This window comes from Planococcus citri, chromosome 3 (assembly GCF_950023065.1).
Source record: "Planococcus citri chromosome 3, ihPlaCitr1.1, whole genome shotgun sequence".
NCBI classification, from domain to species: Eukaryota; Metazoa; Arthropoda; class Insecta; order Hemiptera; family Pseudococcidae; genus Planococcus; species Planococcus citri.
In genome coordinates this window covers 24,187,027-24,211,172 of record NC_088679.1, presented here as the reverse complement: position 1 = coordinate 24,211,172, position 24,146 = coordinate 24,187,027, and the positions used below count along the sequence as shown (strand labels likewise).

General features: G+C 33.9%; 1 protein-coding gene and 1 long non-coding RNA gene across 3 annotated transcripts in view; one reads left to right on the top strand and one right to left on the bottom strand.

The window, feature by feature from the left end:
• LOC135839312 (uncharacterized) overlaps nt 1–24,146 on the top strand; it is a 226,154-nt gene that overhangs the window by 3,573 nt on the left and 198,435 nt on the right. The window lies entirely within an intron of this gene.
• LOC135839316 (uncharacterized) overlaps nt 1–24,146 on the bottom strand; it is a 143,261-nt gene that overhangs the window by 92,917 nt on the left and 26,198 nt on the right. The window contains exon 3 of the long non-coding RNA XR_010557573.1: nt 6,466–6,582. This is a non-coding gene — a long non-coding RNA (uncharacterized LOC135839316). The remainder of the gene's footprint in view (nt 1–6,465; nt 6,583–24,146) is intronic.

Sequence of the window (24,146 nt, the reverse complement as noted above, 5' to 3'; positions counted from 1 at the left end):
AATAAAATAAAAAATCATGTTTTAAAAAATGCAATTAAGATGAATCCTCAGAAAAGCATTCAAATTCCCACGTTCTTTAAGATCGTTTTATTGCGTAAGACAGAAGCTCCGAAAGCAATGAACATTAAATATTGCTTGGCACGAAATTTGTACTTTTTTTTCATGAATATCGTTTGTTTCAAATTACAAAAAATTAACATTCAAAATAGTTGATGTAAATTTCAAATTTCGATCACGATAAATGTAACTTTTGAGCAACTGAATTTGAAAAAAGTGTATATTTTTTACTAATAAAGATGCAGAATAAAAATTCCACGACTTCTTGTAGACATTCTGAATGGAAACTAATCAAGAGAACGTAATAATAAAATCGAAACGCCGAAATCAAAATCCAAAGAATCTACTTGACAATCACAGAAACTCGGAACAAATTTTCAAAAAAGTTGAACATGAATTATTTACTCATAAAACAAAATAAAATATTTGGGTCTAAGCAAAAAAATAAAAATGGAGATTTTTTAAATTTCATTTTTTTCAAGGGTTCCTAAAATTATTTAATACATTTTTTTTTCATGTCTCCAAATTTTAATTCAAAATTTTGTTGATTATTATTTTTCTTCAACTTTGAAAAAAATTGTGAACGCCGACTTTTTTTCATTTTAATAGGTTACCTTATGGTATGTACATAGATAGGTAGGTCTAGGTACATTTAAAACTTATTACTGCACTTTAAGGGAAGAAGTACATTGATCCTAAGAGATTCAAATTCGATTAAATCTTGTCAGATTAAAATTGATGCATAAAAACTGAGAGATTCAAGCAGATTCATTTTGATTTTCTGGAAAGCAATCCTACATAAGAATGGTGCTTTTCAAGAAGGTCCTATCGACAAAAAACTGGTTTTGAGAAAAACGCATTTTTATATTTCAGTGTTTTGCCATTTTGGTTTAAAATGATATAGCGAGCTCCGTTTTTTTTTTGTTGAATAGAAGCATCTTTCCACTATTTATTTCCTGCGTAGTAATTTTTTTTCCACCACCAACATTTCCATGGGAGCGCTTTACAAAAGAGACCTCGATAGGACCTTCTTGAAACGACAGGACCTTCTTGCGGTTATTCACCTAAAAATCGATTTTATTCCTTCTCAAACCCACCAAAAACATGAAATAGTCACTCTTGAGAAGTAATTTTCAACGCAGAATTCAAATTTCGAGTCAATTTTGCCCCTCGACCCCCAGGGGGGGTGGTACCAAATGAAAATTTGGGGAAAATGTGAAAAAATCGAGTATAGTGTCAAAATCTTGATACTTTGAGTTAAAAACCACGATTTTTGAGTCAATTTCCCTCGTAGCCCCCCAGGGGGGTGGTACCAAATGAAAATTTGGGGAAAATGTGAAAAAATCGAGTATAGTGTCGAAATCTTGATACTTTGGGTTAAAAACAACGATTTTTGAGTCAATTTCCCTCGTAGCCCCCCAGGGGGGGGGTGGTACCAAATAAAAATGCGAAAAAATCGAGTATAGTGTCGAAATCTTGGTACATTTGGGCTGAAAACCCGATTTTCGAGTCAATTTTGTCCCTCGGCTTCCGGGGGGAGGGGTGTGGTACCTAATCAAAATTTAGGATAAAAGTGAAAAAATTGAGTACTTTAATGTAATATCTTTAATACTGTAGGGCAGAAGTTTCTTCCGCCAGCATTCCCCAAAACGACGAATATGAAAAATTATGCATTTTAGTGTATGTAAAACAACTGCGATCTCTGCGTTGAAAATTACTACTCAAGACTGCCTTCTGGTATAGTTGTGATCAAATTTCGGAGAAGAAGGTAATGCGCGCATTTTCCAGTTGCGTTTCCTAGCCAACTTCATATAGCTGCTGTTTGTGAACAACACCACATGGAGCGCTGCGGTTTGCACCATCTTATGTAGAAAACGTCAGAGATTCAAATTTCATGAACTCCTCAAAAAGGTCCTATCGGTGGATAGGACCTTCTTGAAAAGCACCATTCATAATATAAACAAAAACATATCAAGATGAATCAATTCAGAATTCATTCGATTACGTCACTTTTTTCAGATCAAATCGAATCCGATCAGATTTGTCATTCAATTGTAGATCCGATCTCAACCAATCAGATCTTATCATATATCAACATTATTATTCTCATCCATATAATCAACATTTTATTTGTAACGAAAAAATTGAGTGATTCAAAGTTCTTAACCCGAAGAAAAATTACTAATCACTGTTGGCTTATATCATAAAATCTCAAACAAAATATAAAGTCCAGTACTCCAATTTCGTCGAAACTAATTTGATCAAAATGTTGAATATGACATGTGACTCGTCATTTCACAGATTTGAGGACTCGTATGTACTCATTTTACTCAAAAAAAAGTAAGTTTAGTAACCAAAAAGTGAATAAATGAGTAACAAGAAATCAGCAAAAAAATGTCAATCAAAAAAGTTAGAACTTTCATTAGAAAGACGTAAAAAATGACTTTTTAGCAATTACTGACAAAAAAGTTGATAGGTTTTCTTGACTTCTGACGCATAGAAGTAAACATTTTGGCAATTTCTGGTTTAAAAAAAAAAAAAATTTTGTCAATTTCAGGAAAAAGCAAGACATTTTCAGATAATTTCTGCAAAAAGCAAGAAACGCGATACCTATACCAACTTTTTTGCATTTTTTTCAGTGGATAAAATTATTATTTTTTTTTTTTTTTTGAAAAAGCAGATTAGAAGCGAGACTTTGAGAATTTTAGCAAGAAATAACACTTTTTGACAATTTTGACAGAAAGTGATAATACTTTGATAATTTTAGCCAAAGGCAGTGCTTTAAGTATGTAACCAAACACTAAAAAATACTATTATTTTTCTCAAAGTAAAGCCAAGGTTTGAAAAAATTGAATTTTTGAAAATTAAAGAAAAGAATAAGAGCAGAGAAAAACACTTAAGTACCTAATCATAATTTTTGAAAAAGTAACCATAAGTTACTACTCCGAGTTCTGCTCTATTTTTTTTCAACATTTTAAATTTTCTTCATTATCCTCACTTCATAAAAAAATTAAAAACAGTTGACCAAAAAAATATTGTGTAAAAAAATTATGATCTACCAGCCCAATTCCTTAAAAAATTGAAATTGTTTACAACCAAAAAAAAGTCTTACTGAAGATTTTTTGGTCTAAAAATATATCTTCTAAAAAGGTAACTTTCAACATTTAAAAAATGTCAGGCTCATTTTATTCCTCTTTCCTTTTTGAAACGCTTGGGTACCTTTCAAACTCCTCAATTTTGAAAAATGAAAGATTAGGGCATGAAACAATGGTGCCTTATCAATTCACGACGTTGAGTTGAACATCTGTTTATATTCTGGATTCAACTTTCAGAATTCTCCCAGTCGTTCTCAATTTTTTTCAAAATAGTAGCTGAAAGTACATTTTTTACGATTTTACATCGATCAGGAAGCAAAAAATTATGAAAAAAAAAATGCCTCATTCTCATCACATGTATTTCAAGGATCATACCATGCTCTCTTTCAACTTGGATACCTACTGGCTCCCATTAATTAATTTTTACACATTTTTCCAGATTTTCAACACTTGAAAAAAAAACAACAGAAAATAGATTGACTACAGTAGGTACATTACATACGTGAGGTATTCAGATGTTGAAAACACACTACGAACCTTGAGAATACTTTCACGCAGCTTCAGCGTTCAATTTTCAGGCCACCTTGACTACGAGATAATTCACTCTACAACAGTTTCCACCCCATACGTCTACTTTGTCAATGGCACGCTAATTAAAATAAATTTGAATTGGCCTAAATTTAGAATTTATACTCGTATGAATCCGAGTAGGTATAATTTCATTGTGTCGAGAGGATTTATACCACATTTGTATAGGTTCAGTGTATCAATGCACAGAAACATATTGCAAATGTAGACATAATAATGAAATTAGAATACGTATTATGTAATACCACGTTCGTATGTAGGTTGTTTTCTCTCTCTCTTTCGCTTCATCTGTTTATCTGCATCAAATTTGAGAGATGGATACGTACTCGTATAATATGCCTCTGTTGTCTAGAATTTTCTTATAAAATTTGGCATTACAAGGTAACCTATCACACACAATACGACGAGACGGATGAAACAGAATAGGAATCATATTCGTATCAATCTCATTATTTTATTCACCCACAGTCGAAAGGTTAAGTTGGTAATTTGCACGTATTTTCGATGTGGTGAGATCAACTTCAACAAATAATACTATTATTGTTTTCAAATTAGTCGAGCGAAGAGATAATCATCGAAAGTATAAATTATACCAATCTATCTTTTCGCATCAATGATGCTCAAGTAGGTAAACAATTTTCTAAATTTACAAGATGTCAAATCAAGGTCAACCAGTCAAAAAAATTTAAACAATTCACCCTCTCAAAAGTGGAATCATTAAACACGCCATCCTCATCCCTGTAACGAAACAAATGAGAGATAAAATCTACCATAAAATTACCTCACTCGAGGAAGAAAATTCACCGCGGATAAATTAAATTACAAAATTGCGCAAATTTCGGCGCGAAAATTTCTTCTCGCAACTTTCCAGATAAGCGAGAGAAGTTTCGTGTAAAAGTAGGTCAAAATTTTCCGAATTATAAGGCAAAACGAACTTCACACGATACACCTTATTTAACCGTACATTTCATACACACGCGAATTAAAAAGAAATAATCACGGATTCGAACCGCTGATGGGCAAAAATTGCCAACATCGAATCGACGCTCGTTTCCAATTTCCTGATACTTTTCGGTCCGTTAAATTTCCTATCAAATTGCAAAAATAAACGCCGAAATCGTAATGGTACAGACTGAGCCTCGAGGATAACCTATCAAAAAATCCACTCGCCGAGGTAAAAATCAAAGTAAACGTCTTTGAATACTGATATATCAAGCAAGTGCTGCTGGCTCAGCAATGGGGAAGAAAAAAAGAAGAAGTAAAAGAAAGCCGAAGCAAAAAAAAATACGCGAAAAAAAGAGAAGGGCCAGGAAAACAGCACGCAGATAAACATATAGAAATTAAAACTAACGCGGATTTGTTGATTGCATTCCGGTTTAATTGAATTTCCGCGAAAAGAAACGTCGTCGAGAGAAATGTAACTTTTAATTACTCCGGGTGTTTGTTTCTGTTTTAAAAGTTCGCGTACTTAGACGAAAGAGTTGGATACAAGGAGAGAGACCATAGGGTGGAGCGAGTGGCATGCTAAATAAAAAAAATACGATAATAAACAAGAGATTTAAAATGAGAAAAAGAGAAGTTAAAAAATTTAGCTTTGGAATTAGAATTCGTCGTAGTCGTAGCCACCGCTGCCATCGTCGACGTCGACGTAGTCGTAGTCGTCGTCGGTATACGTAAAAGGCAAAGAAACAAGTGATTATACGACATTTGATATTTAACTGAAACGGTATTAAAATTGTTACGCGTTAATGAAATTACACAACGTGAAAAAAACTACGAAGAGAAAAAAAAAAGATTAAAAGAAGAAAAGCTCAAAAGTGATTACAAAAATTCATTAAATCCTCGCAAAAGATTTTTTTTATCTGAGATTTTTTTCTAATTGCGATGTAAATGCGTCTCGTTTTTGAAATCGCAGACAAGAATGGCCGAGTGTTTTTTTTTCTATGTATTTCAAACGAAAAATTCGAGTATCTTTATTGTAGCACAACTAGGTGCTTTTTTCCCTTCCAATGCATTTGCTGGCGATAATTCACGCTGCTAGAAATTTATCGGCGCCGACGTTGTATTTTTCTGGCTTATTTAAAATGCAAAGTAGGGGGTGTTACTTTATATTATACTTATACACTGTGTACAGGGTAACCTGGGACATTATACATCACCATTCACCAGTTTTAGCCTTTCCTTTACCAATAAAAATTTACCATTCGGTGAATTTCTCTACATTTTTTTTTTTTGGCAACGTACACGAAAATGGCAAGTGAACAGTATTGCACGTAGTACTATTTCCGTATGTTGCAATATGTAAGTACATAATTTTATGAAGATAAACTCTCAACAGCTTGGAAAATTTATAAATTCGTGTAAAGGAATGCGGGAGGGGGGCTTATGATATTCCTTTTTGGTTACATTTTTTTTCTTCAAAAAACGATCCAAATTTCGAAATTTACCAACTGCAAGTCTGCGGTTTCAGTGAAATTTGGCAACTCAAAAAAACGTGTAACAAAATTTCAGAATTTAATCCAATATGGTATTTTGTCTAAAAAATCCAAAATTTCTTCAACTTTCCAAAAATTCAGAAAGAAGTTTCAACTGAACAACTTCAATTAATTAAGTCTGCAATAAATATTTTCAGATATGGTAAATTTTCGGTTTCCAGTACCGATTATTTTCATCCAACACAGAAAACAGTTTAAAAAATGATTAAAAATGAAAAATATTCACATACCAAATGCTCTTTCCAGGTCTCATCAAGATCGATCGATGAATGAAAGTTAGTTGTCATCTTTGGTAGGCAAAGCAATCAGCTTAACTATTCGTAGCTGAATCAGCAAGGATGAACTATCTGAAAATAAAATTCAAAACTCTAATTAATTAAATGTTCATTTTTTTCAAATAAATTTTTGAATGCCATTCAGGAACTGATTATTAAACCACATTGCACATGCGATTGAAAATATGTACTTCAAAGTTCACAAGTCCATCAAATATGTGGGAGTTCTTTTCAATATGTACAATTGCACATCAGGATGGATCGCGAAAAAAAAACGGATAATTTGACCAAATTTAGAGTAGATCTGCATTTTGAGTTGACAGACAATCCCAAAAAAATATTAGCTTTGAGAGTGTCTCTGAAAAAAGAGATATGACTCCTCAAAGAGGGTGTGTTTTTAGAAAAACACGCGGTTTTCGCTCCAGCCCCTTGATGCCCAACCTATTTTAGAAAAATTGGAACGCAGTAGTGCCAAGTTCCAAAACCTGAAAAAATGTGTTCAATTATAGTCCGGCATATGACAATAGGAGTAATTGCACCCCCCCCCCAGGCCGATCCTCCGGGACAACTTTTTTCTTAAAGGGGACATCCTAAGGAACATTTTAAAGCAAACTTGCCAAAAAAAAAAGTTGGCCTTACTTACAAAATGGCGGCCATTTTGATTGACAGGTCAGCCGAGATCACAGATTTTGCGTTTTAATATAGGACTTGCACGAACTTTTTCAAACTTTACAAAGGTAGATCGAAAGATGATGCAAAAATTCATCACTGGTCAAAATTACAAGTGCTAAAGTGCGTTTTTCGATTTTTGGTGAATTTTTGAAAATCGAATTTAGGCCAAAAATGAGGGGAAAAATCGAAATTTTACCAAATTGACCAAGAAAGCTGAAATTTGGGATATACTCTATTTTCGACATGCCAAATCGATTTGAGACGGTTTCAACCTATTTTGAGCAGTTCTGGAGCCTCCAGCAGATTTTTGAAACTCGAAATTCCCACAAAATTCCATCAAATTGGAGTTGTAAAGCTAAAATTTATTCTAAAAACTAATTTCAATACGCTACGAAGTACTGCAGGTGAATTTCAAGTCGTTTTGGATCCTCCAGCGACTTTTTGAAAATTCCTGAAGCCTCCAGCAGATTTTTGAAACTTTAAATTTTCACAAAATTTCATCATAAAATGGAGATGGAAATCTGAAATTTACTCTACACTCCAATTTTAACATCCTCTGAAGACGACTTCAGGTGGGTTCAAGTCATTTTAGGGCCTCCAGCGACTTTTTTGAAAATTACTGGAGCCTCCAGTAGATTTTTGTAATTTGAAATTTCCCCAACATTAATTATTTTATCAAATAATGGAGTTGGCAAGCTGAAATGTACTTCGCCGACTACATGGTGGTTTCAAATGGTTTTGAAGCTTCCAGTTACTTTTAGGAAATTTCAATTTTTCAAAAAAACGTCCTACAACCTTTCAAAAAGTTGCTGGAGGATCCAAAACGACTTGAAATTCACCTGCAGTACTTCGTAGCGTATTGAAATTAGTTTTTAGAATACATTTTAGCTTTACAACTCCAATTTGATGGAATTTTGTGGGAATTTCGAGTTTCAAAAATCTGCTGGAGGCTCCAGAACTGCTCAAAATGGGTTGAAACCGTCTCAAATCGATTTGGCATGTCGAAAGTAGGGTATATCCCAAATTTCAGCTTTCTTGGTCAATTTGGTAAAATTTTGATTTTTCCCCTCATTTTTGGCCTAAATTCGATTTTCAAAAATTCACCAAAAATCGAAAAATGCACTTTAGCACTTGAAGTTTTGACAAGTGATGAATTTTTGTCTGCTTTTTCGATCTCCCTTTGTACGGTTTAAAAAATTTTATGCTAGTCCCATGTTGGAACTTGGAACGCAAAATCTGCGATTTCGGATGACCTGTCAAAATAAAGACCTTTTTTTCCAAAAAATGAGACTTCTAGAATTCTATGCAAAAAAACGACAATTTTTAGCAATTTTGTTGCAAAAGCGAGAATTTTTCAGAATTTTTGGCCAAAATCAAAGCTTTGACGGTTACAGCAAAAAGCAAGGGCCTTTTGGAAATTGAATAGGTAATTTTGAAATTTTAGTCAATTTTTGTACTTTTCTGTATCTCTAGATAAGCATCTACAATCATCCTTACGTTTCGCACCTATTCATTTAAAAATTATACGGAGGCATGATGAAGCAATATGTCATGAGGTGATTAAAATTCTCCAACGTTTCCATAGAACCAAAAAATATATCAAAAAAATATCCGGAAGTGAGACGAAGCATTACGTCGGCAGGGGAGGGGGGAGGGATTGGAATTTTCCGAAGTTTTTGCACCAGATTTTCTCAACTACCTACTCAAGTAATTCAAACAATTTTTTTGGGTGGGGGGAGGTGGGATCGGAAACAAAAACGTCGAATACAAACATACAAAAAGTCAAAGAATTTCAAATTTTTGAAAACTATGATTTCTTATAAAAAGTTTGAATTTTTCTATTGATTTGGTCATTTTATTCAAATTTCTCAAGTTAGGTATTTTCTTTGTAAGAAATATATGATAATTAGTGCAAAAAAAATACGCTTCGTGGAAGCCCAACAATTTATACGTAGGTATATAGTCCAGGCCGATTTAAATTCCACTACTTGACTAACTTCAAAATTTGACCCTCCCCCACCCCTTAAAATTCACCGCCGATCTCAAATCCAAATCCAGACGACCGAGTGAAAAATTGCACGCGATTAAAAATTAATAAAGGGTATGACATTCGACCATTAATAACCATAGAGAACGAACAGCGAATCTCTGCAATTCTCAACCAACACCTCGCCTCGTCGTCGTTCTCTCCGGCGGGCAAATCAAATTACCACGACTAAATTGCTGCCTACGTCGATTCAACTTTCTCGGAGAATTTTTCACGCGAAACAGCGGCAATTTTCCATAACGCAGCACCATCATCGCCAACTTTAGACAACACAAGCAACAGTTTTCAATAAAAGAAAGGGTCGGAAGTGGTTGAGAAGATAAAACAAGATTCCGGGCTCCCGAGAGAGGTAAAGCCGATGTAAGTGGATGAAATTAGTATGTCTTGTCAAAGTTGCCTTTCTACGCCGCGCCTTTAACGAATTAAACTTTTCTCAAATATTTGCAAGTATAAAATCCCGCACAGCCTACTGTAAAATTTAGCTCCTACAGCGGAGATTTTAGCAAGCCATCGTCATCGTCTTATAGTACGTACCTTACTATGTATACGTGTATACCCACTTACGAAAACGCGTATTATTTTACGCATTTACCCCCTTCGACGTCCCCCTCCCACCCTCTCCAGCGATATTCTGCTTTACCATAACAAAAAAGCTTCGCCGTGAAATTCGCCTGCCTCGTTCTCTTTAATCATTCAAGTGGGGAATCTCACGTTTGATCAAAGATTCTACATAGGGTACAACAGCGGCGGTAAAATGTTTATATTGTCGCAGGTGCCAAGATATCATGTTTCGTTTAATATCCGCGCAGCTTCCGAGATTAATTTCCAGTAAAATGTCAAATCTTACGACGCTTAATTTAGATTAATTCGCGTACTTATTCCACTCCCCTGGCAGCCCCCTGCCATCGATACGATTTTTTCGCTAATTAATATTACCCATAGGATCAAAAAGAGCTGTAGTATCCATAACTCGACCAGTAGTTCGCCCAAAATTATCAACGAACGGCTACCAAAGCTGTACAAAGCAACGAGTTTTCGATATTTCACGGTTTCAGCGAACCTTTTGTACCAGATACGAGACGAAAGGGGAACAAATGGTGGATTTTTTTCACTATGGGTAGTGGGTACACAGGTATAAATAGAACGTGAGACACAGAGGTTTTTCAAATATATAAAAAAATCGTATATTCCGTTTACCAGGCTGGGAGAAGAAAAAAATTGCGAAAAAACCTTTTTTTTTGTTCTTTCACTAAAAAAAAAAGCCAAGCGAACGTACGCCAAAATCGAGAATTACGTTATGAAAACCGATTATATTATTGCGAAATATCCCCTTCGGAGTAGGTAACTCTATCCTGGTATAGTTTCCATGCTTTTTTCTTCCATTTTTTTTTCTTTTTTTTTCGAAAATAATTTACGTTATTAAATTCCTGCGTGCATTTAAGTCACGACGAGCATGAATTGTCAGTAAACATGGTCGAGGATTGCGTTGTGCGTTCCGTTTTCCAACCTTCGAAACAACACACATTCCAAGCTCGTAAACGGAATTTTTCATTTTTTTCCATTATTTTGATATAAGGTCGAAGTTTACCTATCCCGGAGTAATTATAGCGATAAACGAACAATAAAAAATATTTGTAACGAATACGCGCGAGCTGTGGACCTCGTATATATTCCCGCCGATTCCGTTACAGCACAAGGAAAAAGCAACACACACACACACGAGGAAAACTGAGTACGAGTAAAAAAAAAAAAGTTTGAAAAACAATAAAAAAAGCAAGGCGCGAGAAAAAAAATCTACTCGTTCGTAGAGGGTATACAAAGGAAAATGCAGGCTGGCTGGTTCGATGCCACCCTGACCACGTATTTGGAAAGATATTACACGATTCGGATCGACGTGTCGAGCTTAAAAAATTTTTTAACGAGGAATTTCGTTATTGAATCGGAAAACTGGATATGTGTACCGGAGTAAGTATTTTTTTTTTCCTCACAAAGACGTAGAATTTTATCCTAAGCTGGTTTGAATTTCTTAAGAGAGCGAGAGGAAACAGTAGTGTACGATAGCTCGCTATGCCAACTCCGTAACCCATAAAGTGCGGTAAACGTTTATAGACGAATCGAAGTTTTCGCTGTAATCGGTATTATACACGGATGAAGCACACGCCGTGCTCACGTAATCAGCATCTTATTCGTACAATCTCCTTTTTCCATGCGTGTAGGTGGTTTATATAGGTATTATAGCCGTACCCACGCCACGCCGCCGCCTTCAGCATCCACCACCATGTAACGAGAAGAGTTGCTTCGTATCGATAGTATGTAGTAGTTGCTGTAGGTACTTTTTATTTTATTAACTCGTCGAATGACCTTACTCGCAGGATGTGAATTATTCGTTCGATTTGATTAAGTTCTCACGGTGTCTGGAGCAGGTTGGCGGTGATGACGTCATGTAGATGAATTTTCTCAGTACGAGTATTGTCTTTTTTCTAGAGAAGGAAATTGGTGATGGAAAAAAGGAAATGGTTGCTATTTAGAAAAAAGAGAGATCATGTTTTGAGCTGGGTCCGATTCCAAATTCGTTTTTGTTTGAAATTTTTTCAGCAGTCTAGCAAAAAACTGTAGGTAAATGACCTCCAGAAGGTTCTCGAGGACAATATAAAATTTGAAATGAATATTATCCATAGCATAGTGCATGCTGTTAGAAATGATTTGAGGCATAAAGAGTCAAACTGGTTTTTTCTATCAAACATAATTGATGCGAGTTCTGCGCCAGGAGTAATGAATAGAATGGGTCGCGGAAAAAAAGACAGGCTGATTTTGACCTAATTCAGCAGAGACCTGCATTTTGAATTGGAAGTTATCCACGAGAAATTTCAACTCCTGAGGTGCCTCTGGAGGGGAGATTTGGGACCCCAAAGAGAGAAAATTGTCAAAAAAATCGTATTTTTTTTGCTTCTGTCACTACACAACCTGTTCTGGGGCAAATAACCCAGTCGCGAATGAAATTATGAGGTTTGCATCGATCTATGCCATTACCGTCAAAATTCAAGATCCTTCTGAGAGGTTGCTGAGCATTTGAAAATTTGCAAATCACTTATTTTTGGATATTTTGTGTTTTGAAATTTTTTTCTTGGCAAATATTTCATAGGCTTATCGTAATTTTGCCAAAATATTGAAAGATATTATCATTCCTGACACTAAAGAATTGACTATTTTTGAATGCAGAGACACCAATTTTTTGTTCATTTTTACCAATTGCAAAAAATTGAAAAAATGTCATCATCATTACTCATGATAATAAAACGCCGCCGTCTATTTGCAAACGACTCTCTCCAATACGTAAAGTATAGCCTCTACCAGACTTACAGAATATGTGAAGATGATAAACCGAGTTTCGGTAACCGAGCTCCAGTAAGACCATTCAAAAGTATCCATATAAATATCTACTACTAAAAGATTGGACCTTGGGCAGTTCATCACTAGATCACATCTCTTGATCACTTAATCATTTGTGTAGTACTTTTAATTATTGTAAACTTCAATTTTATATTTTTATTAATTATCTAATAAAGTGAATATAATCGAAGTGGCACAAAGCCATCATTGTTTCAGGTAAGAGACAGGGAGGCATGAAAAACGTACAATAAGATTATTGGCCAATATACGAAGGGGACTTTTACTTCCAAAAGGTGGCCATATGCCAGGGAGTTTCAAAATAATGTCTTCGTTGGACTTTCTTTCGCTAAAACTCTTTTATACTTATGTTTGATGGTTGCTGTTTTGATAGACTATTTGAGAAGTCCACCTGCTGAGCCATTTCGAATCGGCGCAGTAGGTCCAACCTACATAAGGATTAACAACAAATCAAAGAAATCCAGTTGAATTGTCCAATGAATTATTTTCAGATGTGGTTGGAGCTCAACTTATGTTAAAAGAGAAATACACGTACATTCATGCCACTAGTCTAAGGAAGCCTCTGAAGCATCAAGCCGGGCCTATTGAGACCATTGACTTTAACTTTGTGCCTTATTAAAATCCAATTATGTATTTCTTACTAAAACTTATTTTGTTTCTTACTTTTTTACTTTATTATTTAATTAAGCCCCTTTTTCATACTAAATGTATCAACGTTTTACAAAATCTGCAATTAGCACTGAGATTATGAAATAACCAAAAGAATAAAAATTTCATTACTTGTTTTTTGGATGTGTATCTAACATTTTAAAACTGTGAATTCATTATTAAAAATGGAAGAGATGTACACCACTTCTGAAAACCTACATATTAAATCAAGATCCTTATGATACTACTAAAAGGCTGACCAAATTTGACGACAATGGCTCTGAAGATGTTTTGGGAATAAAAGTTTCAACTAATTGGGATGATGCCATTAAAAAGTTTGAAGGAAGTCAAACTCAACTTCAATTTAAAAGACGTCAAGAACAGTTCGCCTTTTTTAGCAAACTTCAGGCAACTGACATTGTCATCTGGGCATCTTTTGTGGCCTTCTTATAGCCAGATTTGAAAGAAGGTAGCCTTCTTCTGCAATTGCTGCATTGGTGGCTAGAGCGATTCAAGTATTTGAGCAGTTTTATCCTACAGAAAAGAAGCGCCCAATTTCACGTTTGGAGATGTGGATGCCATGCCATAACTCAATCTGTCACAAATTTCAATACTGGGCAATTTGACCTCGATGTCGAACAATTTGTCCTTAAAGCAATGATCCTTACACGAGAAAAGCTAGATTCCAGACAGCAAGCCCAGGCGTTATTAGATTTTTGTATTTTACAATCCCTTCGATACACAGGCATGACTCTAATCACGCTCATGGCACAAGCTTCAAAATTGTATGGATGTTCAGATCCTGCAATCACTCGAGTCCCTGTCCGGGCGTCAATTTTGATGGCTTGATTACCTTGGTTAATTAGTAGGTAACACTTCGATTATAGTCACTTCAGTAATTATTAATAAAAATGTAAACTTGAAGTTAACAATTAAAAGTACTACACAACTGATTAATTGATCAAGAGGTGTGATCCAGTGTTGTAATACCCATGGTCCAATCTTTTAGTAGTATTTAGTATAATGGATATTTTTGAATGGCCATAGGCCTTACAGAGCTCGGTTTATTATCTTCACATATTTCGTTGCGATGCACCCTAGAAATTTATATTTGAATGGATTCATATCAGCTTCACCAAAAAAAAAAAAAAAACAATATTCGACTTAGAACAGAAATGATTGAATTGATAGGTATTGACAAAGGTGTTGGTTGATAGGGCAGAATGCTAGTTCAGCTCATTTTTCTCTATGGGAAAAAACATCAAAATTTAATCAAATTGAGTAAGTAGGTACCATACATAAAAGGCTGCCACTTGCATTATTTTTTCATATTCATTTTTTCAGATTGTTCATTTTAATCAATAAATTAAATTATTCAATTCTTTACTAATGTTATCAATTAAATATTCGAATTAAACTTGAATTCATATGGATAGGTAATTAAATCAAAACATTACATTTATAACATCTACATATAAAAATATATCTTGACTGTTTATTTCAAAATTCAAAATAATATGTTTGTATGTAAGGCAGCATGCGGATTCAACTAGCTGTTGTCTGCTGAGCCAGAGCCTGCCACCATTCAACTAATGAATATTTAAATAATAATATTATTAGGTACCAATATTAAATAAAATAATTAAATAAAACAATGGAAAACAATTAACGTCTACAACCAATTCCAATTCTCGATCAGTTCAAAAAAATTGAATTAAAACTATGTTATTTTCAACCTTTAAAGTCAATTATTATTGGTGATGGTTTCCAGGTCTAGACATTCTGATGTCTTCAGGAGATCATGGATTTCATATTCTCATTTCCGTCATTTAACTCGTACTTAGAGAATTTTGATTTTATTTTTAGTTTACCAATTTATTTGGTTAGCTTGAACGATTAATAATTTGGTATTTTTAAAATGAATATTAGGTATAAAATATACTTTAAACTTTAATTCAATTTAAATTATTTAAATATGACGTTATGAATTTTAATTATTTTTCAATTGCTATTTTAAATAAAAATTTCGTTAGGTATTTATTTTCAATTTTTGGTCAATTTTGCTGATTTTTTTTCATTTAAAAAAAATTTAACAGAAGTAGAATTTCTTAATCAATAATTGCATTGCACACTTTTCGAGAATTACCAGAGTTTCAATTTTTTTTATTCTTTCCAATTTTCCATTTTACTATTATTTTTTTTTTCAATTCGAAGTTAATCTCGCAATCATACGTTTTCTGAGCTTTCATTCGTCTTATAAGTTGTGCTTGTTGTTTCTGAAAAGGGGTAGAGAGGAGTTGAAAAGTCTACTCCCCCAAAAAGCACATCTAAGACACCCTGTGGATGCACATACCGAATTTCAACCCCCCAGTTCAATTTGAAGAAGCTCCAGTAATGACACAAAATCCAAAACCATTGAAAAAGGCGCGAAAATCCGTTTTTTTTTGTGTGTGTCTGAAAAGAAGCGGGGAAGCGTTGAAAAGTTGAAACCCTTTGAAAGGCTCTCTCAGGACACCCCGTGGATGCACATGCGACATTTCAGCCGCTTAAGGTCAATTTGGAGGGGGTGGGGCGTGGCACAAGATTTTCCAAGGTCAAATTAACAAGAAACCCCCTATTTTCTCCCCTCCAAATTTGCAATCGTCTGAAATTTTTACGAATTTTTTTTCAAATACGACTCAATTTTCAATTATTATTATGCAAGTTTAGTCGATTTGGAATAAATTTTGAGTAAATTTTTTGTACTCATTTGTATATATACTACGTTTTACAATTTTGATATTTCATAAATTTTTGCGATTTTATGCCATCCAAAAATTCTTGACCGGGTAAGGAGAAAAAAAGGGTCAGATCAAAAAAAAAAGAGACCTATATTAGTCTTCAGCATCTTCGAAAACATGATATTATGTAATTTTTTCCCCCAGAATAATACATTATAATGAAGCGAGTTCTGCGCCAGGAGTAAAACTATTGAATCATTCGGTCAGAAATTATCACTGCCAATCAGCAAAACTCTGCCCACACCAAGACTAAAATCATCCATTCTTCTGAATCAATGGAAAAAAGGGGAGTATCTCAAGATACCCAATTTTTCCACCACACAATCTTCACCAAATCCAGAATACTAAAAACTTTAGCCATCGATCTTGCATCGCGAACGTAATAGGTACTCGTAGCATACAACACGATGCGAAGTTAGACATTATGAAAATGAATGATAAGTGCAGGTTACCTTCAGAGCTAATAATTGAATTGTCCCAGTGAGACTGTAAACAGCTATTACTCGAATAGCTTAAGTACCTAAACTTACCATAAGGTAATTCTACAATACCTACTGTGAACTTATTTGTATCCAAATTCGCACACCACCTTACGTTGTATCATCCACGATGAACAAATACAAGAGACGAATATTGGTATTTGGTAGGTAGAGGTACCTTATCGATACTAGATACACAAGACGACGACGACCGCCGAAGACGCGCCTTATACAATTTCCATATCGCGAAACCATCTCTTTTACATAACAATTCGAAAGAATATTATACAGAACAGATAAACGATTCGAATTTATAACAGTCGCGGCTTCGTCGTATATACCAAATACCAATACGGTTATATACGAGTATAGCAATGAAGACACACCAGCATGTTAAAAGGTGAAAACAACGACGCCAATTCGTTCTCCGGAATACTACACCGAAAGGCGATTAATGTTACATTGACAACTTGTACAGTAACTATGTGTGCACAGCAAACTATACTACTGTGTAATACTTTCACAGAAATGGTTTAAACGTAAACAAACACAACAGCACATAGCACATTTTATACAAACATACGCTACATTTGCTTCATATATCGAATGAATGGCTCTATGCAATTTATCGCTTCACTAAGAAATCATCCGAATGTAATATTTCTCCTTTCAAAGTACTACGTACTGTATGTGTATGTGGCAGTGGCAACTAAACAACTTTATACACTTATTTTATTGCTTTTCAAATAGGCATTATTCTTGGACGTCGAAAATAATCCCGATACCGAGTGTGAAATTTCCATTCAACTCGTAATTTGCGAAAATTATCTCGAATAATGTACATAATAAATCCACAATCCCTGTACACTCTTTTCATAAGGGTGATAAAGCATTTTCGGTTAAACCAGCGTGAATTCTTGTTCATGCTTCCTCTTATTCGCAAGTGAGAGATCGAAACGTACAGAAGAAATTTAAGACTGAAAAAAAAATGGAAAGAGCATCCAGAAATACACCCTGGAGCAAAATTTCACTGCATTCGATTTTTGACCAGTTACAAAGAGTTCAAATGGTCCATTCTTTATGAAAAAGATCAGAACTGAATCTGTCATAAATATCCAACCATCTAACTGCTATATTCGAGTGTACATTCCTGTTGAATTTCAGCGAAAACCGGATGATTTGAAACAGTTGAGTAAATGGAAAGCATCTCAATTTAGAGTATTCATTTTATACTTGGGCGTCGTTCTATTGAGGGATTATTTGAACAAAGATATGTATGAAAACTTCGCATTATTCACCTACATTTGTAGATTCATTACTCGACCAGCTGCTCATGATTATTCTCGTACTGGATAAAATTAAGATGGAAAGCTAAAATATGGCTTATGCCTTATTTTTGGTCTTCCAAATCGATTAATTGTGGTTCTGAGCTTTTTTCAGGCCTCGTGCTCAAGTTTATATTTTCCATTTTTGAAAAAATTGTCACAAAATGGAAAATAAAGAAAATCTTGCAGAGGCTTGTGAAAAACTAGCACCTATCGATTCGAAGAGTCAAAAAATTAGACCTGCATAGTGCATACAAAGAAAACAAACATTACTTTTCTATCTCAATTTTATCCTTATGATTTATTAGTAAATTTAAATTTTTTAAAAAATTGTCAAAACTTTGCTGTTTTGATGTTTTTTTTTCAAATTTTTCTATGTTATTTTGGTACGTAACAAAATTAACATTTTTTGCGTTACTTTTTCGTTACAAAATAATATTGTAACGAAAAAAAAAAAAAAAATACTGCAACGCTATTTTTCGTTACACTGGTGTTTGAATTTTTTCTATACGTTATTTTCGTTACAGAAACGTTTGTTCAACGTAACGAAAAAATTATAACAATAACGCAACAAAGAAATTCAAATACTAAAATACCGAAAAATGTAACGTTACAGCACTCAAACTCACAATCACTAAAATCACTCACTAATCAGAGCTTTTAGGGGTTACTTTTATAGCTAAAAAAATAACAAAAACGTAACATTTTTTTTTTGGTTTTCGTTACGTTAATTCAAGAGAAATATCGTTACGTTACGTTTCAGTTACACAACATCATATGATCAAAATAACGTATTCGTAACAGTTATGTTACCTGTAACAGAAAAAAATTTCATTATTTTCGTTTTGCGTTACTGTTTCCGTTACGCTACGACAACACTGTGTAACGGAAACGTACCATAACAATATTTTTCTTGGAGTAACGCAACAAAAATCTGAAAAAATGTGTTACCTTTATCGTTATATTTTTAATAGGAATTTTTTTATGCTGTAACTTGCAAGTACTCTTTGCTATAGAAACACTTCAAAAATTGCTTTAGGATCAAAATAAAGAGAAATTATCAAATATTTTCAAACGTGCAGCAGAAGGATCGATTTCATTCTTAATGATGGGAAATTGGAAACCAATGGCCCGGCATCATACGAGATATCGTCGGTGCACTCATTAAACGGTTCCTCGTAGAACTGACAGTAACCATCTTCGACATGGAGAAACTGGAATTCGCCACCCCATACCTACTAAATATCCAGCTATGCCTAGCTTTAATGTCAAGGGATGAAGAACGAAAAGTGGCAAGCTAGCAAAGTCTATAGACCTGCGCAAAAAGCCATTGAAGCTGAGAAACCTGTTGATGGCGTCAAGTTACAATGCAACTTTGTACAATCGTGCAGTTGAAGACACTCATTTAATACATTTGGCACGTATTGTGGAGGTGAACTGCTGCTTTTCAAAATTGAAAAACTCCGGCACTGAAAACCTTATTGACGACTTGATTAATCGGTAAGCATAATGGACAAGCTTTGAATATGTTTGTTTTCTTGGATTTTCATGTTCGATCTTGCTGTAGAATGCCGAATTGTTTAGAGCAATACTCGTCGGTGAACCATCGCAACAATCATGAAAACAAGTTGGCTGGAAAAACGAAGCATGGGCTCATCTGTATTACTGTTATTACCAAATTTTGATGTTACACAGTGCTTTTTTCCGGATTACATGCATTTCATGTTACTTGGCATTGTAAAGTTATTTGTAGAAGAGTGGTTTGAATCTTTATACCAACAGAAGCATGGTACCTTGGATGGAAACGGACAAATTTTGATGAAAAATTGACGGCCATTAGGCCGCCTTGTAAGATTCGTAGACCTCTAAGGTCAGTGTTGTACATCGAAAAAAAATGGAAGGCCAGCAAACTGAGAAATTTTGTGCTATATTATTCCTACTATTGCCTTGATGGTTTATGGCCAAAATCTTATCTAAGACACTGGTCGGCACTAATTTGCAGTATTAAGAATATTTCTCTCTCCATAATACTTCAGAAGATGACTGGATTAAAGACGTAGAAGCCATATCTTAGCTGGAGACACATTCACGCTTGTGCCACATTCACTCTGAATGAAGGGTAGCAGATTTAAAGCACGTAGATCTAGTTCTACCATCGATTTCCATACCTTATAATTGGAATGTCCTTTTAATTTTTCGTGGTTGGATATATTTCTGATGGAAAAAGAAAACACATAAAATAATGGTTGAAGTCATACGAATTACGATTACGAATCACGAATTGCGAGGTTGATAATATATTTATCAACCATTATTATGCTCGTCCAGTACTCAACTGAGTAAAAGACTTTTTTCTGGTCGAATCGTTCCTCGCGTAACGATACCTGGACTACCCCAATACTAGTATCGGGTAGTATACCTATCGTTGGAAGGCGCGAAGGTATTAAGGGTAGTTTAGCTGTAGCTAGCAGCTATCTACCTTGACAGGAAAATTGTACAATAATAGCTTCTATAAATTCAATATTTACATACATTTAATGTTGCACATTCCAAACTGGGTGCAACAGTTTGGGGCGCTGTGGTCATCCTCGTGTTTTCCACATGAGCACTACAATGGTGTACTGCGAATAAATTATTTGTTAATGGTACTGGTGTACAGCAGCAGATTTGTAAACGTTATTTCCGATATCAAAAAGTTATGAAAACTGCAGATGAGATTTTTTTGGACGAGCACTTTTAATTAATACACCTCTGTATTGCAAACAATTCATCACTCATTTATTATAAGATGATGACGATGACAAATTTAATTATGAAGACAAAGTTTCAGATTTTTTGAAATTCTATTCCAGAACCATGGATCAACATCTCAATGTATTAACAAAGAGAAAAATCAAAGCTGTTATAAATTCTCATTTTGAACTGCAATTGTTTATCAATTTTTTAAAGTAAAGGGCATGATCATTATTTAATTATTTATTCTATTTTTTTCATAAGCAAAATTATTGATAACTATCGATCTTCTTATCATTAGTAAGAAAAAATCGATATTATAATGAACTACAACTTACAAAAAAATAATGCTAATTTAATCAAAGCTGCAGAGCTTAATCGGTAACTAAATGAGTTGAAATTTTATATATACATTGCTTAAACCTGAGAATAGTAGCTTTTACCAATTCCAAGTTCAACTCGTTGTCATTATTTTACATTTAGTACTTGAAAACGGATGAAATCAATAAAACAGCAAAACTTCAGAAAGCTATAGGTACTTACTCCTACAACCCTTCAAAATCATCCGATTACCCAGATTTAAATTTTCATAACTTTATGCATTTTAACTAAAAAATAAATTTGTTATTCAAGTGATCATATTTTCTTTGCTTTTCACTCAACTAGTAATTGTGGTAGAACCTTCGTGGAACCTGAATTCAAAAGTAATGGTGTGTTTAGAAATCTTTTATTACCATCTGTTTCGTCAAGGAAGAGAGTAGGTACCTAAAAGTACTGAGTTGTGATGATAATCCGAGTTCGATAGTAGAGATGTTTGTAGTGATTCGATTAATCGTATATCGTAATAATGATGTTTTTGGTGATGAAGATTTAACGGTAGTTAAGTATGAAGAAATGGAATTTGAAGATGTAGTTAGTGAGTTAAGTAGGTTTCAACTCCCACTTAATGTTGTTTGACGAGGTGGATGGAAAGACCTGTAGCTTCGGAGAGCTTTTAGGCCAAGATTTGTTGCTAATTCAGGCTTAAAAGTCGCATAAGCACAGCACACAACAATAAACCATGCTTTACCTTCACATTGTATTCCATATTATCAATGAAAATTTGAATGCCTTCGATGTTCTTAAAGATCCCAGGTCTGTGTGAAAGTAGTTGTTGTGATTTGAATAATCTTGTTGATATAGATTTTTTGGCGAGTAGCTTCATCGATTGGGGGAGGGAGGAAGAAGGGATATCGATGATGTTGATGTTGGTTTCGCATTGAGTAGTTGCGATGATAAGTGTTGATACTGGGGAAAGTTTTGAGTCAAAAGTAGTTTTTTTGAAAAACTTTTTTTCAGTTAAGTAGCTAATAAGTATTAAATGTTTATTTTTCAAATGTTTTATTCGCAGTTTAAGTAGGTAATATTTAAAAAGTAATCAAGTTGTCTTGATAAAAATTGATGTGACATTGTTTGTCCAAATTTTTTAAAACCAGACGAAATAACAGGACATCTTTAACTTGATAATACCACACCTTGGTTAATAATATTCATGTTGTAAAATGAAAAAAATAAAAAATTATTCTAAATGGCCAAGTTACCCCCATAGAATCTAGAATAAAAACTGTAAAAAAAATTCCTAAATCTTTCTTCTCAAAAACGTAAATTTTTTGAATAGAAGACACAGAAAAAGCATCCTTCAGGTATATAATTTTAGAGCTAGAAAAAATGGAGACCAAAAATGTGCTATTCAAGTAACCATACTTTCTTTGCTTTTCATTCATTTTATTGTTATAACTTGTGTAAAATTTTTTATAGGCTGATCGCCAATTTAAACGCACCCTATTTTCAAGACTCTTTCCGAATGAGGAAATCTTGAATATTTATCAAGCTGAAATTACAGCCTACCGAAGAGATAAGGTGGCAAGTTACTGGCGCAATTACCCCAACAAAATCTAGGATAAAAATTGTAAAAAAATTCCAAAGTTTTCTTTCTCGAAAACGTGAATTTTTTTTATGAAAAGTGTGTTCGAGTAATTGTCAAATCAGTACAAGAAAAAATAGAGTTACAGCTAGCATTTTTTTCCGTTACAAACACCATGAAAAACGTAACACAAAATAAATAGTACCTATCAATTTTTTAACGTAAGTATCAAAATAGTATGGAACAAAAAAAAATTCCAGATGATCAAAATACCAGTTCTACATACCGACAGAAGAGGGAACCGGCAAGATTACTCGACTCTGAAACAATCGCAATTAGACGTTTTTGAACTTTCCAGAATGATTTGAAATTTCTGAAGTAATTTGAAAATTTCCTGGAAGCTTCGAAAAGATCAAATTACAATTGTTTTCGAATCGAGACATCGTGAAAAGTGCACACTGCACACTAAAGAAGATTGACTTGGACTTTTTTTGGAAACTGGAGAGGGGAGTTGATAAAAAGTTGTGGTGGACTTCAAAAGACTAGGGAAAATTTCGGATTCTCAACTTGAACCATCACTTTTTTTACCGGGGTTTCAAATTTTGAAATTTAGGGCTACATCAAAATAAATTTTTTTTTGCAGCATTCTTTATTCAGTTGATTGATTATAATTATATCAACTTAGAAGTAAGAAGACCGTTTTGGAAATTTTATTCTATTTTAAAACATTTAACATAACTTTTGAATAGGTCCAAAATCGTACTTATGTGTATCATTTTCGCAAATCATGCAAAATCTTTGAAAAAGTGAAAAAAAATTCAAAAATGGTTTTACTTATTCCTTTTAAGTGGATATAATATACCCAATCAGTATACAAAAGAAAAAAAATTACTAAAAAAAACTGTTTTTGAAATTTTCGATGCAAATGTCAAAATTAGAAACTCCAGTGAAAAAGTGACAGTCCAACTTGGGGTTTCAAAATTCTTCCAACAGTCTTTTGAGGTCCTCTCACAACTTTTTATCGAATCCCCCCATCCCTAATACACACACCAGTCGATACCTCGTCGAAAATTTGATTTTTTACACCTCCTGGAATATATAAATTGATCAAAAATTCACTTTTCAACTGGCATTCCAGAAATTTTACGATAACCATTTGAAACAGTTGAGAGGAGTGCACTAAGTGATAGGATCGATTTGCAATTTCTGGATTTTATACATCATGGAAAAGTTCAAAAATCGACCGAAAAATCAGATTTTTCAATTTATGCATTTATTCACTTCTTGAATTAGGTATAGATTTCCAAAACGCATTCACCATCACTTCGCTCGTCTATAAATCATTTATTTTTCAAGTTTCTCTGAACGAAATTTGAGATGAAAAAATCGACTTCTACCAAAATTAATGTTTTACTTTCGAAGAATAATTGCGAATTTTCGAAAGCTTTTGCCCTCGACTTGAGTCTTTACTACGAAAATGATATGATTTCTTAAAAATTGTTGCTTGAATTTGAAAATGTTGATGCCATGAAAATCAACTTTTCACACATTTTGTGGAAAAATTAACTTGAGAAATTCCAAAAACATAACAAAATCAATAGAAAAATTCAATTATTTTACTAAGCACAGTTTTTGAAAATT